This window comes from Camelus ferus, chromosome 9 (genome assembly GCF_009834535.1).
Source record: "Camelus ferus isolate YT-003-E chromosome 9, BCGSAC_Cfer_1.0, whole genome shotgun sequence".
NCBI lineage: Eukaryota > Metazoa > Chordata > Mammalia > Artiodactyla > Camelidae > Camelus > Camelus ferus.
Genome location: NC_045704.1, coordinates 63,541,757 through 63,555,710, shown reverse-complemented (window position 1 = coordinate 63,555,710; position 13,954 = coordinate 63,541,757). Strand labels below are relative to the sequence as shown.

The 13,954-nt window shown below is 45.8% G+C and overlaps 1 protein-coding gene across 3 annotated transcripts in view; it reads right to left on the bottom strand.

Moving 5' to 3' along the window:
- The window catches only part of LRRC8C (leucine rich repeat containing 8 VRAC subunit C), a 68,581-nt gene extending 55,755 nt beyond the window's left edge, over nt 1-12,826 (bottom strand). For 2 of the 3 annotated variants that reach the window (XM_032487037.1, XM_032487038.1), the window contains exon 1: nt 12,118-12,364. The gene's annotated coding sequence lies outside the window, so the exon portion shown is untranslated. Of the gene's footprint in view, nt 1-12,117; nt 12,365-12,634 lie in introns of those variants that run through there. The other variant, XM_032487036.1, reaches the window with a different exon arrangement.
- Nucleotides 12,827-13,954: the final 1,128 nt, after the last annotated feature.

The window sequence follows — 13,954 nt, the reverse complement described above, 5'->3', positions numbered from 1 at the left end:
CCTTCAAAAATGTAAAAATCAACCTCAGCAAGCGGGCCATACAAAAACAGGCTGCAGATCCAAACTACGTGGGCCACATTTGCCAATTTCTGTAGTGATGGTCCTTGGAGGGCCCGTGGGGACGAGCGCACCTCACAGGAGCAGCCTCTGGCTCAAGGAAACGTGTGACGTTCACACTGTTCAGATCCCTTTCTTCGCTTCTTGAGCCTCAGGCTTTTTGCTGATTCATGACAATCTGAGCACTAGAATGTCAAAGTCTAGTAGCCATCTGCAAGCATGCTTGTTCTACTGGGCATCTACATCATCTACAATGATCTACTATCTACTCTGAGAGCTTGGAGAACGGTTTGGGCCCCAAGAACTGGTTAAACTTGAGGTTGGAGTTAAAGCAGAACCCTTCCCCAGGATGAGATTAGAGTTATTTTGACATCTGAGTGACATAAAGGACCCCCAGGAAGGGAAGTCAAGTGTAAAAGCCAAAGTTGCTGTCCCATGTTTGAGAACTCCCATGACCAGTGTTTTGCATTTGACCCACTCCACGGCCAAATGTTTGTTATATTACTAAGAAAAACTAAAGCCCTTAAAAAGGGTGAGCAACTATGCATTGTTTAAAAAAAGAAAGTATCCAAAACTTGGAAGCGAGGCAAAGGGAAGGCAGAATATCCTTTTACTGTTACACTGAAAAGTCATTTCCGGGGCCCATCCAAGGATAACTTAGAAAAATATACTCTTCTTTGACTTGCTAATTACTACTGATTACCTTCCATACTTGTAGATTCTCTGTTAGGCAGAAGAGAGAACCCAAAACATTTCTTTTTTATTGTGTAGTTTGTATCTAACCATGCAATGTTCCTCTAACATTCTTTCTTCAAATAGTTCCAGGAATGCCCTTTAAACCAAACGCTTTTCCATCTTGCTGGCTTCTCCGTCCAGGAGGTGAATAGCCCTTTGACATGTTCACTCTATACTCACTTCAGTCATGTTTATCTTTTAGAAAATTACCCTTTGACAGCACTCACAGAAGTCTCGTTACCTTGTGTTTTGCTTATGGCTGGTTTGTGCATAAATCTGCACTCATATTTGCGTTTGCCTAACAGTTAGAATTGCAGGTAGGACTGGCTCAGTGGTTTTCTGTATATCTTCCTGTTTCTGTAAGTGGTTACTTACAGTGTTCTGTGCTGTTCTGGTCTGTTCTGTTTTGTTGGTCAGTGAGCTCTTTGGGCACCTATTAGACCGAAGCTTCTCACTTGCTTAAGAGTACCTCTACGAATGAAGGCTCAGTGGTCACGGAGTTTGTCCTTTGTATGCTAGGAAAACAGCTCCTTAAATAGATTCACTTTGAAGTGAAGGGAGAAGGGGAAATCTGCGTGGGTGACTTCATAAGGGTGTGTGGGAAAGAGTTAAGGGAAATTTCTGCCCGGCCTTGGTCTGATAGTGAATCCAAACAATAGTTCTAAATAGACCAAAACAGATGGAATCTGCAGTTTATAAAGATAGTCCCTCCACTTTCACCCTGGGCAGAAGAGTAGTGCCTGAAAGAACGCTGACTGGGGCAAGGTGTTTTACTGTGAAAAGCTCCTCTGCCTCTTTCCAGAGGGAAATTAGCAAGACTGTAAAAACTCAAATGAGTGAATTCACATATTCCAAGCAGAAGGTAATAAACACACAATCTACAATAAACGAATATGAAAAATGTCCACCATTCCCCACTGCCCATAACAAAAAGAGTTAAAAACTGCACAAAAGGAAGTTTGGAGGTAACAGGAGGTACCACAGGTCACCAAGGACAAGGGACCCCCAAGTGTGCAAACAGCTTTCCGGTTAGCCTTCAGCAGCACGTTCTATATTTCTTAACCAGAACTTTTAATTCACAGCAACTTAGTAGTACTTTAAAAGTACTTTGTGAACTACAACTGAATTATATAAAAATTCAAAGTTCAGTTGGTATTCCTGATAATGAGGAGTTCTTGGACAAATTAAACCCTTTTGTTAAATTTTGTTTAAAAGACAGTTAAGTGTCTTAACCCTGATTTTCTTCTAGTTTGGGGAGATGATGTAAAAATTACTCCTCATTGATATCAAAATGTTAAAGAGATATGATATGACCCAGCAATTCCACTTCCACACATATTTATCCAAGAGAAATGAAAACACATGTCCACACAAAAACTTACACACGAATGCTTATAGGAGCGTCACGCCTCAGAGCCCAAAGGTGGAAACAACCTGACGTTCTATCAACTGATGAATGGATAAAGAAAATGCGGCATATCCACATAATGGAAAATTATTTGTCAATTAAAAGGAATGGTGCACTGATACCTGCCACCGTGTGGATGGATCTCAAACATATGCTACGTGGAAGAAGCCAGTCACAAAGGACCACCTACTTTATGACACCATTTATACGAAGTGTCCAGAATAGGCAAATATTTAGAGACAGGGGCTAGATTAGTGGCTACCCAGAGCTTGGGAGGAGAGGAGGGTATGGTAGAGAGTGACAGCTCATGGGTGCAGGCTTTTTTTTGGGGGGGAGGGGTGATGAAAATATTCTAAAATAGATTATAACAGTTGCATAATTCTGTAATTATACCAAAAACCAATAAATTACACACTTTAATCAAATAAATGGTATAGTATGTAAATTATACCTCAGTAAAGCTGTTACCAAGGATTTTAGTTCATGCCTGGCTGATCTGTTCTCCGACAGGATGCCTGTTTTAATCCTTATATGTGTCTCATTAGTTAGATAATTACTTACACTAAAAATGTACGTCTTTGTAGAAATGTTCAGCAACACTGATTGGAACTAGTGCCAGTTTACCTGACGGCTGTTGTGCTGCTGCAGCGATGTGAAACCATGGAGTGTCATATTCCCCTGGTATGTTTTCAATATGAACTATGATTATATGATTCTTAAGTGGCAATGTAAATTGTAATTCAAGATAATTAATATTAAGACCTAGGGCTAATATTAAAATCAGATAATTAGTGAGTAATCTTTGGCAAATACTATCATATGATAGTTTTAACCTACGCATCATATCTAAACATAAACATAATTTGTCCTTCATAATATTAAAGAAGACTATAATCGTTGTCTTATGTTGATAAAGTTAACTTTATTTTAAAAGCTACGGTCCAACCCTTTAAATACCACCACCCACCACCGCTTAGCTTATGTGACTTGTATGATAGATAACATGCAATGAGACAAAACGAACTATTTTTATTACCTTATCAGAACAGATAACTGCAACTAAGGAAAAAATGGTTTTGAGATGGTCTTTTCTCAATATGAGGCTGCAAAATTATTTACTTTCCATATATTCTGCCTAGTTGACGAAAGGTACTTTTTCACTCACCCAAACCAAGTGTGTTCTTTCAGAGGGGCAATTAGCCTTCCTGCTTTTGTGCTGCTTTTCAGTATTTCAAAATTATAAATAATTGAAAGCAAAAATAGTAAGAGATTTCTGGCCTGTAGAGAATTAAAATGCTGAGATTTCTTACACATTTTATAATTCATTGCGGGTAACAAGCCGGCCGCCAGCATGGCCTTCTCTTATCACTGGGCGCCAGTATTCTTATCTGACAACATTTTAAAATGTTGCTTTGAGATCGTTTCAAATTTGGAGCAATTAAAAAAGGAGCAGTTTTCTATCACCCAAAACATGTCTGAGACATACTAGACAGCCTCTAGGTAGCACCAAGGGTTTGCTCCCTCTCCCGTAAGCCAGGATGTGGCACTCACAAGAAAAAGAGATGCTAGAGATAATTAGTTTTAATTTATTTGCTCCTTAAATTTCTTAATTAGGTCAACAGTAGGCTGTTCTGTTTATTGCAGTCACATTATGGGGAAAGCTCTCAAACAAAAAAAAAAAGAGTTGATAGGTAAAATGTTGTTAATTGTGATAATGTCATTAGATACCCTTTCAGGATAAGTAAAATCATGTTCAAATTCAGGTACAAGGGCTGACTGAAATAGTGACTGTCAGCAGATTTACTTCTAAGATTTTGTTCATAAATTTTAAATACCCACCTGTCAGTTAGAGATTAGTGTGGCATTTATCTGTAGTTGTTGCTTTGTAGATTCCTTAAGATATGGAATCCTAATTTCAAACACAAAGTCTGTAAGGAGAGAGACTTTTACTTCTTCCTTACCAACCTTCAAGTCCAATATTTTTTCATCCTCTTGCACCAGCTAGCCTCCTGTATGATGCTGAATGAGGATGAGGCTTGTCCTTGGAGCTAATCAGCTAACCACTAGCTGTTAGCCAAGAGTCTAGTGACCTCAAACCCACATTTTTTTATCTAGTCTAACAATGATACCTAATTATCCACTATGCTTATAAAATATCCCTGGTAAGGATGAATTTTTTAACCGACCTACCAGAAGTCTTTTCTCTTACATGTAAGACTAAAAATAAAATAAACCTTTAACACATATTTATAAATGATCTTTCCAAAAACGTTTCATAAAGCCTCTTCAGTCTACTAGCTATCCACTGCCATCTCCTCAGGGTCCATTTAACTTTTACCCTAATGGCATAGAGTTAGTCTTTCTCCATCTTGCACTTCATTCATCTATTCATTCAACAAATATTTACTGATCCTTTGCTACGTACTAGGTACTGCTCTAAACACTGGTGATACAGAAATGGACCCAAAGCAGACAAAAATGTAGCATATTTGTACAGTTGGCTCATTTGTTTTTCTTCAGGTATAACCCTATACTTCCCTCAAGTGAATTTCATTGCTCAGTTATGACAATTTCCTTTCATTTTTTTTTTTTTATTTTGTCAAGTTCATGCCCAGTCCTTGCTTTGGCACTTTGCTGCTCTGTCCATCATGGGGCCACTCACAGAAACATCAGATACATGTTACGCCATCCAGATCCTTAGGTGAGATGCTCAAACACTCAGCTCAGATCCGAACCCTAGACACACCACCCGCGGCTCTCCTCAGCTTCAGCCACGTTCTGGCTGCAGGGACCCACACGGCTGGGCATGAGCCAGAACGATGCTCTGTGTGCTGCACAGCGTCTCCTGACTTTGCTGATAAGGACACTGCCCTGGACCCTGCTAACGTCAAAGGGGATAATACAAATTGGCCTGACCGTGTCTTCCTAATGAAGCTATTCTCACAGCTTTTTTAAAAAGTCAAGGTGTTGTTAGCTAAATAATCCCCTACAGCATTTTTTTCAGAAGTTGGATTTATAGGTTATAACTTTCCCATTAAACAAAGATATTTGAACTTGTTTCTAATTTTTGTAACTCTCTAAGGTATTTGATAAAGTAGTTAACTAACTTTTATTGATTTGATAAGTTCTTCATGTATACAGGAAGAACACAGAACCCATGAGTTTTCATATACTTAACTTATTTAGTGACTTTTATCTGGGGTTTATTTTGATGTCCTGACTTCGTATTTTATATAATACTTGCTCCTAATTTCCAACTATATATAGAAATATTTCTATGCAGGTATGTCATGACCCTATTAAGAAGGATAACTTCTAATTACACTCTCAAATTTCATTTCTAGAATGTAAAATAATAGAAGGGGAAATGGATACACTCTAAGACGGTAGGTTAGAAACTTTACTGTAAAATACGTCATTAAATATTTATTGCACAACTCTTTCGTGAGTGGCTCTGCCCGGGCACTGGGCAGGGGCTGTGGATACAGAAGTAAACAAGACGGTTATGTCCTGGATGGCCTCCATCTCTATGAGACTTTCACTGCAGGTAAAATCAAACAGAAAAAATGCTGAAAAATAAAGATATTTCTGGAGGTTTGAGGGTAAAGGAAAGGGAAAAGAGCAATATGGTTAAAGTAAAGCTGGAGGAGAAGAGGATTTTGGGGGGAAGGGAGCATGCCAAGGATGACAGCCTCCAAATGCTGAAGGAAACCAATGCAAAAGGAAGCCAAGCTCTTCTAAACCCTTACAGCTCCGAGAGGGGACACCAGAAGCCCGGGCTAACACTCCCTGGGGGACTGGAGCAGGGACCCGCATGTGAGAAGCTAAGAATGATCTCAGAAGCCCCACCCTCCCCAACAACTACTTGTTATGAGCTAAAATCTCGTTGATAGGGAACACAGTGTTTCATAATTATAAATAACTAGCTTAAAATGCAAACCCTCTAATGAATACAAAGTAATTTATACTCATGAATAATTGACCTGTCACAAGAATGAATGGTTATTATCAGAGCCTTCCCAGCATAACAGAAGTGAGTAAATGAAAGATGTTGAGCATTTAAAATTTGGGGAGGGCTTCCCATCCCAGAAACAAAAGACTGCAGGTAGAGGAGGCTTTGGATAACTTTGTGAATTTAACAATCTTGCCATGGTGAAACTGGGACAATTGAAAGCTCCATAGTTTTTACAAATGTATTTCAGTTTAAGATCCAATGAAGTTGCTTTTTTATAAAGGAAAAAAAAGGGCAATCTAATTGCAGATAATTTGTTAATGAAGGTATCATCTGCATTCATATATACATACATATTGACTATCCTTCATGTCTTTTAGTTCCATATGGCTCTTTTGTGATTTTCAAACACAATCTAGAATCATGCTACATCATGTATTCTCAATAGGGGGGCAATCTTGTCTCCGTCAAAAATTGGGTCGGAGGGGGAGGAGGGTAAAAGAATCTTCCGGTGTGTAGCCTGCCAACAGGTAACAGCACACAAACAGATACACAGAGTGTCTGTGGCGTTACAACGTATCTGAAAAAGGAGGGGAGGGACGGCAACAGTGAACTAAAGGCTAAGATGCGCCCCTCACTCCCGCCGGGCCCGGGGCGTGTTTATCCCACCGCCGGCCTTGCTCCTCCTCCCCGCCCCGCCCCAGCGTGGGCTGAGCACCTGTCCCTCTGAGTTCTTAGAAGGGTTCTTGGAAGAGCATATCCCTCTCCTGGATTCCTCTGACCCAAAATGCTTCAGTCATCGGGGGGCATTTTCAGTTATTTCTCTAAGCTCTAAATTATTTTTCTTAAAACTGATTTTTGAATTTTGCCTGTCTTCTCTTTTCTCTTCTTAGCTCTGTTCATTCTCTGAATACAACCATTTCTCCCCTGACTGCCACTCAGAGGCTGTCGAATCATACTTTAAAGGGACACTCATCCAACCCCAGCAAAGGGTCTCAGATTCACTCACAGAACTTGTGATGGTGTGTTACCCTTCCACGTAGATAGGCCAGGTTATTTCTGTTTGTTTCACGCCTGGGATTGGAAAAGAGCTTAGTAATTCTCTACCTTTTAATACTTCCAGGAAATTTTCAATGTATTCCTGCCAAACTATCTATTTGAAGCAAAGCTCTAAGAACCCCTCCTGCCCAAGCGCTGGGAACAAACAGGAATATGTTAACATTCCAGATGTCTGAGGCTGCACTAACCTCTCCCCTCTCTGCCCATCTGACCCCACCCTCCCTGTCCTAGTTCTGCGGTCTGGGAAGGACCCACCTCTAGCAGCTGCACACAGTGTCCCAGTCCTGCTCCACGTCTTCTCCCTCCTCCTGTTTATTTTCTTCTGTCTCCTATCTGTGGTGAGACTGCCTGGGTCTTCTCCCTGTGCTGACTCTCTCACGAGGTCACTTCTGGTTGTGCTGTCCGTACTGTGCCAAGGTTGGTCTTATCTTCCACCAAAGAGGTCGAGACCCTCTTTGCCTATTACCTCGACCTTCTCTCTAAGGCAGGTGCAGGTATCCTCGCTTTTCAAAAGCGCCCCTTACACCATTTCACTTTTATGAAAGACCCACATTTGGTACCTGCTCTCACTGACTGAAAGAAATCCAAAAGGATTTTTGCTTTTACAAAGAAAGGCAAAGGCAAAAAGCCGTGTCCGGCACTGGTTTTGCAGGGAGCAGGTACAGAGAGGCAGCGCGCACCCAGAGCACAGCAAGAGCAGCCGCAAGAGTGGCAGGGCCTGGCTCCCTCCCCTCCCAGCATCAAGCCCCGTAACTCCGACAGTACCTGTGCTTTTTCTCCGTTTATTTTGTGCATCCATTAGTAAGACGTGCCCTAAGGTTAACTGCTTCTTTAAGCCGTTTCAGCTTAGGTAAGTTTCTGTAGGAACTCGAATTAGGGCGAGCAGGGAAACCTGCATTCCTTTCCCTCAGGTAAATTATATTCCCAATTAACGAAATCCATCTGGACCGTTACCCCATCTAAAATGTTAAACTACTCAAATACTGTTGACGTGATCAATATATTTGCAACCTAATGAGGTTATTATACCACCACGGGAACAATTTATCAATGAAACATAGCTATCCCACATGGTACCTAATGGCCAAGGCTTTGTTTAGGAACTGCGGCCTGCCAGTAAATTAAATGCCAGTTAAATGGGCAAAGAAGGCTGGGAGGAACAAGTCCCAGAAAAAAAGAGGGAGGCACCACAAGCCATCATGTAACAGAGACAAGCAACCTGGGCATCTTTCCTGATTATTGCAAGAACCTCTCTCTAAACATCTGACTCATCCTTCATTCAGGAAACTGAAGCCATCTATGTTTCATACAAAGCAAAGAATATGAAGAAATAGAAAAATGTCCCTGTCCTCAAAGAGTTTACAGTCTATTGTAGAATATTACCTGAGCAAATAACGGAAAAAGTAAAAAATAAATAAATAAATAAAAGTATTAGGGGTACATGTTGTTTGAATTATAAGTGAACCGACAATAATTTTAAAGGGAAGGTCTATGGGCTCAGGAAGGAGGTAGCATTTAGGCTGGGCCTTGAAGGAGAGGCAGAATTCCAGCTGGTGGAGGCTCAGTTAAGGGGGAGGTGTGTGGTGGGGAGATACCTGGATTGTCATGGTGCTCTGAGTGATAAGCAAGGCTGAGCTATCAGGAGAGGCAGAAAACAGGAAAGCGTCTTTGCCAAAAAATACAAATTCCAACCCATTGAAATATGGCTAATAATATTCTAAACAATGTGCAGAGTGGAACAAAGGAAACACTACATAAGGTGAATAAATGCTTTTAAGTCAAGACCATAAAAAAAGAGTGATTCACACATTAAAGATGCTAAAACCAGATAAGACCTTTGTATAAAGAGTGAATCACTGACAGCGCTGACTAATGGCTGCATGTGTGTAAAACACACAGATATAAAACGAAGGGGGCACATCTCAGGGACAGAGTGTGTGCGTAGCATGCACGGTGCCTCCGTTACAATGAGCACATGAACAAATAAACCTCATCTCCCCCCAAAAGCAAACCCTAAAAATAAATAAACAAGTAAAAGGGTTAAGAAACAAACGTAAAATGAAGCAGAAACTTCACCAGTGCTAGAATACAGTGGTCCTGCCGTCTATGAAGCACCTCCCAGGCGACAGGAGCTGTCCTCGTCGCTGCACTTAACCCACACGACAGTCCGGCTGGGAGGGCTTCAATGATACACACACGATACACACAAAGAGAGTGGGGCTCAGAGAAGTTCAGTTAGTTGGCACTTGTACTGTGCAGTTACCCCGTGCCAATCTAGAATGACTTATATTTTAAGAGAAATGAAGGGAATTCAAAGATACCCGCACAGCGATGTCACCTCCTTGGTTGCAATATGCTTTCATGAGCGACCCAGCCCTGGAGATACAGCCAGTGCTCCAGGCACTGAGCATCAGGTCTTTGGGAGAGTGTGCTGCAGCCCGCGAGGCGGCGGCGTCGTGCGGGTGAGGGCCGCTGATGGGCACAAGTGAAATGTTCATTTGGTTAAGCCCTGAATCAGTAATTTAATAGAGCTCAGCGGGAAGAATGGGGGTTTGGGAAGCAGATGGCGCTGACTCCAAATTTGAATCCTGCTGTTCACTCGTCACATGGAAACCCTAGCCGGGCGACTTTACTTCCTTGACCTCCATTTCCTCATACTGTCGTGACAAGTTAACAAAAAATTTATGTAGGAAAGAAAAAAGAAGCAACTTTGGATGACAGAAAAGTAAGTGATTAAGGCCAAAGGGGCACTAACTTAGCTGCACCATCTTGGGTACGTCACAAACTTTGAGCCTCCCTCTTCCATGAGTGTGAACGGCTGGCCATCTACCTTCAGGGGCTGTTGTCAGATTCTGAGATAATGTGTGTGAGGCCCCTAGAGCAACAAGACTGTTTTATAGTGATGCAACACGTTAAATTATTAACACAATGCTTGGCAAAATAAGGATGAGTTTCTACCCTATTTCTCTTTAAACCTGGGCCTTATTATAAAGTTATTGGTAACTACAACTTAAAAATACTACAGACTATTAAAAAACCATAACAATTTGATAAAAATTTGATACTTTGGAGTTTAAAATATTGTGAATTTGTATTGTTTTTAAAAGATAAATGTCATATAAGTGAAAAATCATTCATTCTTTTCTCTTACAGTTCCTAAATTTTTTTTTAATTTAAAGCATTCCCTTCTAAAAAAGCATTCCATTACGTGCCTAGTCAATCTGAAAAATAAGAAATTAGTATCATTAACAACCGCTCTGATAATTTCATTAAAAAGAAAGCTGTTAAACATGCTCGCTATCTCTGATCTGATGGTTGGGTCAGTGGGCCTTATCTGTGGTCAGTCTATTACGTGAACCACAGAGGTACCCATCTTTGCAAAGCTGCTCCCCACCTCTCCCTCAAAAGCGAACAAACTGACCTAAAGAGAGTATTTAATCACTCAAGGAAAGCAAATCAGGGTTACATCCCTGGTCGTCCCTATTGAAGCAAGTCACAGAAATGCAAATATCCAGATGAGAGTTGTATACGTCTAATCTGTTACCTATGTCCACATACCCCACACACGGTTTATGAACCTGAGCAAATTTTGTGAAGTTCAGCTTACATTTGGGGTTTACATAAATCATTAAAACAATAAAGAAAGGTAATGGGAAAACATATAAAGCTAATTTGCTCTGGCGATTTTTCAGTGTTGTGCCACCCAAGAGGTGACCACTTGTCCTCCTCTTTCACCTGGATGGCATCTTAATGACCTGTCCGTGAAGAAGCCTCGCGCAGCCTTAGGAACCCACCACACACCTGCCCGGAAACGCGGCTGCATCTCCTACACTATGGAGGGCCTGGAAGAAGTGTGCGACTGCCATTCCCTTCACCTGTTCCTCCCCCAGAAGCTGCAAGAAACAAGTCATTCAAGCCTCCCTCCGCCCAGCGCCGGCCTCCCACACGGGGTGATTGGTTCTTATTTTTTTTTTTACTTTAAGGAGGATGGGCACTTGAAAGTGCTTCCTAACTGGTTTGTTGGGAGTTTCACAAGCTTAAAAAGAATTTAAAAGCGAAGTTTGGCCCTAAGCCTCTGAAATTCTGTCCTGGGATGTGGGTAGCGTCTGAGCACTAGACGCTGGGCACGGGCGAGGTCTCGAAGCGGCCGGAATGGATGTACCCTGGCGGGCGTGGGGTGGGGGAGGGAAGACCCGGCCGAGGGCGAAGAGAAAGGAGTCAGCGCCCGCAGAGCACATCCCAAGGCTCCTGAGCTGCTAACTGCATCCCTAACCAGCTCGTTGCTGAGAGCCAGCCGGAAAGGGAAAGGCCGGTGCGGCCGCGTTCGGGTCCGAGGCAGCGGTCCTGGCCTCAGCGGCCGGCCTGGGCACCTGGCCGTGGGGCCCGCGCGATCCGGCGAAACCCTCTCTCCCCTCGGGTCCTGCCAGGGAGCACATACCGCCCTCTTCGGAGACCTTCCAATTCCTTTCTCTCCCCACAAGTGCCAACTTCAGGGGCTCGGGGGCGGCAAGGGGAGAGCAGACCAGAAGGGGCAGGCCCTGGGGTCTCGGGGGGCTTTAAGGTCGGAAAGAACGGCCATCGCCCCCAGAGTGGCCCCGTTTCCGCCTGGTCCCATCCACCACCTCCTCTCCAGGCAGAACCCGCCGCGCTGCGCTTGGCGCCAGACTGGGGACCCTCGCCCGACGCTGGGGCTGGCGTGGGGTGGGTTGGGTAGGGTTGGCGGGTCCCCGAGCCCCAGCAGCGGATGGCTCCCGGGACCACGTTCCGCCTGCCCGAAAGCCGGGAGAAGGCAGGGGCGCGAACGAGGCGGGGCGAGTCTCGGCTCCGGCGCACCTAGCGGACCAAGCCCTGGGTCCTCGGCGGGCCGCCCCTCTCCGCCCCATCCCTGCGCGGTCCCCGCCCTTACCTCCGGGCGCGAGGGTGCCGGCAGCGGAGGCTGCTGGGGAGCGGCGAGCTGTCCCCCGGCCGCGCTCAGCGGCGGCCAGCGACAGCGGGGTCGCCCGCGGGGCCGCTGCTCATGGCTCGTCGCTGCCGGAGCACTGCGGCCGCGGCCACGGCGGCGCCCTCCTCCTAGTCCTCTTCGCGGGCTCCGAGCCGGGACGCAGCTAACGCCCCGGCCCCGCAGCCCTCCTCCCCTCCGCCTCCCCGGTCGCGGACGGAGCCGCCTCCAGCGCCGCCCCGCGCGCAGCCCGGCCAGCGGCCGCCAGCGCCGCCCAGCGCCCGACCCCGGGGTCGCCGCGCCGCCCGCCGGCCCGCTGTGACGCAGGCCGCCGGGCCCGGGAACTTCCTCCCCTGCGGAGACCACCCCGCGCCGCGGCCGCCGCCCGCCGCCCGCCGCCCGCCGCCGGGGGCTTCCTTCAGGGCGAGGAGGGAGACCTCCCGCCGCTCCCCGGCGGGGCCGCCCCCGCCAGCGAGACGCCCACCTGGCGGCCTCTGCGCGGGGAGGCGGCTGGGCCCGGTACCTGCCCCCATCCCCAGCGGCGCGCGGAGAGGCCGAGGCTTCCCCGCGCCCGGCGCCGCTACGCGACCGCGGCTCCTCCCCTGGAGCGGGGAGCAGCCGCCACCAAAAATAGCCCTTCTGGGAACTCCTCGCGAGGACCGGAGTCGGGATGGAGAAAACCCCTCCGTTATCACCCTCCCCCCACTTAGGAACAGAAGGGTGGGAGGGGGTGGTGGGGCACACTGAGGAACTCGGAAGGCAAAGCCAAAAGCCAGTGTTCCTGGACCACAAAGCCCACGAGCCCCCTGACACCCGAGCCTGCTCTCCCGCAGGAACCCCGGCGTTCCCGGACCCCGACAGCCCGGCTCCTGGATCTCTCGGCAGCAGGCCCGGGGGTGCTGAAATTGAGTGCTCCGCGTGCAGTTTCGTACTGTGCGTGAAGGAGGTGACCGTGCACGTCAAAGCCACCTGTTGTTTAAAGAGTACGGGAGAGGGCTTCCCCCACCTTTTTAAAAATTGATCTGAACCATGCTTGTCTTCTCCGATTTCCCTACCCAATTTCAGGATGAAAAAGTGAACTCTGCCTTCTTGAAAGCTGACAGTAATCCGTATGGAAAATCTTCTGCCCAGTGGAAAAGTATACAGACAAGATAACTAAGTAATATGGGGTCTTTGGGGATTGCTTACCGTTATTAACTCTTTTAGGAGCACCCCAAATTAAACTGTTGCTCTGTCCTGGAAGTCAGGACAAGATGGGTGTATGCCAGTAGAGCAACGTAGACAACTGTCTTTCACGAGTTGGTTTGTTTTTACACAGAAAGCCTTAGGAAAGCAGGCGTCTCCTTTACCCCATTTTTATTTCCAAGCCAAAATGAAAATTTGTCCAAAAGCTGTTCTCTTGGGCTTTTACCTGATTTTTCCCATGTTCCTCCCACAAACCACTACCCTTTTTCCAATTCCAGTGCTGTTGCTGAGGCCCAGAAGACTACCCGAAACCCTCTTGGGCCTTAGGAGATGAGCCTACCACCAGCCACATCTAGGGTAGGGTCTTCCTTCTGGACAGTAGGTGGGAAAGTTCCTGGGGAAAAGGCAGAGGCTGTCTAGCAATTTGCTAAAAAATGCAAGTACCTTGCAAGCCACCAGGTAGTACCTAAGGTAGCTCCAGCCCTAAGTACCTTTCCTGGATGTAAACACTCAGTGAGGCGAGTACGACGGGTACACACGTCCTGTGAAGGGCCCTCTTCTCCAGGTGCTGTCTGAGTGCACCTCCATCCTCCGTGTGCCCTTGGCATCCTCGCCTCAA